The sequence below is a fragment of the Octopus bimaculoides genome, chromosome 7 (assembly GCF_001194135.2).
Source record: "Octopus bimaculoides isolate UCB-OBI-ISO-001 chromosome 7, ASM119413v2, whole genome shotgun sequence".
In the NCBI taxonomy this organism is placed as follows: Eukaryota; Metazoa; Mollusca; class Cephalopoda; order Octopoda; family Octopodidae; genus Octopus; species Octopus bimaculoides.
Window position 1 is genome coordinate 64,719,831 of NC_068987.1, and position 2,146 is coordinate 64,721,976.

General features: G+C 33.6%; 1 protein-coding gene across 1 annotated transcript in view; it reads left to right on the plus strand.

Annotated features, from left to right (window-relative positions):
* The first annotated feature begins 1,054 nt into the window (after positions 1 to 1,054).
* LOC106868893 (serine-rich adhesin for platelets) overlaps positions 1,055 to 2,146 on the plus strand; it is a 44,353-nt gene continuing 43,261 nt past the window's right edge. The window contains exon 1 of the mRNA XM_014914352.2: positions 1,055 to 1,381. The gene's annotated coding sequence lies outside the window, so the exon portion shown is untranslated. The remainder of the gene's footprint in view (positions 1,382 to 2,146) is intronic.

Here is a 2,146-nt window from a genome sequence, read left to right on the forward strand (position 1 = left end):
TATATATATATATATATATATATAATATTCATGCACATTGCATGCATGTATTTATGTACATATATATATGTTCGTAAATAGATATATATACATACACACATACGTACGCACATATATATATATATATATATATATATATATATATATACATACACACACATACAGGCATACACTCATCCATCCGTACCTACACACACACAAAGAGGCACAAAATGCGCGAGCGCGTATCTCCTTGGTATTTTATCTTCGAGAATGATTTCTATTTCATTTTCATGCAGACATTAAATGGAATTTCTTATTGAGCAACATTTAATGGAATTTCTTGTTTCCTGCTGAAAGATTCGTTTTTCCAAATGAATTAGATCTGCGATGCGAAACACGTGTCAATCTATCTATTTCTCTATTTATCTACTTTATATATGTATGTAAACATAAATATTTGCATTCACACAAAAGATATGTAAATAGGCCGGCACATCGAAACTTCGAGGTCACTGTCACCCTTATAAAAGTTTAATAAACCTGTATCCGATGAAAAGTATTGAGTAATCCTTCAGTTTAATGTAAAATTGCTTTTTTTATTATGTATATATATAACTTGACAAAAGCCTTAATAACACACACACACAAATATATACATACATAAACATACACATGAATGTGTGCGTGTATATATAAAACTGTACGTAGACGCAGTTGAGAATAAAGCGAGGAAGAGAGAATAAACTAGTAAAATATAAAGTCAAAAAGAACAACAGTAGCTGAGACCAAAAGAGAGAGAATCAATAAAGGAAAGCACTTCACTGTAGGGAGTCTTAGACTGGAGCTGGAAGGTAGGGGACAGAATTACTGTGGAGTATGATGAAGGGGTCGAGGGCAGCCAGCTCCAACAGTTAAAAGAGATTGTGATGGGTAAGAAAAAAGGCGAGAGAGAGGGGCAAGGTATAAGGGAGTGACGATCTGAAGGGTTCTGCTCTCCGTGTTCTCTGAAATTGGGGTCAGGTTTAGTGAGGGAAAAGAGAGAGAGCCTCGCGTTGAAAACGAGACCCACAGTAGAAATATTAAGATTGTCTACTGCAACTGGGCTGCTTTCTAGCAGCAGCAGCGGTGGCTTCACTCATTCGATCGTATAAACAGTAGAACAGCGCTACCTTTGTATTTATTATTGTTGTTCTTACATCCAAGGCGAGTTCATTGGTGCTTTTATTCGATTTGTTACGTACGACTTAACGGACGATATTGTTTGTTGTTATGATTGAGACACACTTATGGCCAGCATAACTTCTAGTCACTCAATTGATTGTCCCACGATCTGCTCAAATTCTTTTGTACGGGGTGATTTTCGGATGTTGAGTGATTCTAACGGAAACATGTACGTCTGGTAAGTAGTAACACGGAAACTTGTGTGCTTTTGTGTGGCTGGATTTTACATACCTTTGCATGTACGTGAGTGTGTGTGTACGTATGTATGCGTGTGTATATAATATATACATACATACATATATATTATATATATTTGTGTATATCTTTATGTGTGTGTATATGTATATATATATATATATATATGTATATATAAATGCTTATATATATCCACATGTATTTCTCTGTTATATACACATATAAATGTATTTATATAGTTATAAATACACACACACACACACACACACAGATATATACATACTCATAACATCTATATATGTATTTTTGTTTGTGTCTGGTTGATACGTATGGGAGGGGTTAACAGTGGCTGTTGTGATGTACAAATATCTGGCTGCATATCTGTACATGTATCAAATACTTGTTATATATTCAAACTACCAATACCTGCACACAAGCATGTGTGTGTATGCACACAAAGGTGGAAATTATCGTGTGTGTGTGCATGTTTTAAATATGTGTGTCAATCTTTCTGTTTATATATTTCAAATAAACGTTTGTCACAGGGTTAACTAATTTCAATATAATTGCGCAGTGCTTTTAATGAGGTGATCCCTTAATTAAATGAAGTGATATGTACCTTCAAAGGGTCATGATAGTCTAGATGTATGTGGGTGTGTTTGTTTTTTATATATATGTGCGTGTGTGTGTGTATATATATATATGTATATATATATATATATATATATATATATATATATATATATAT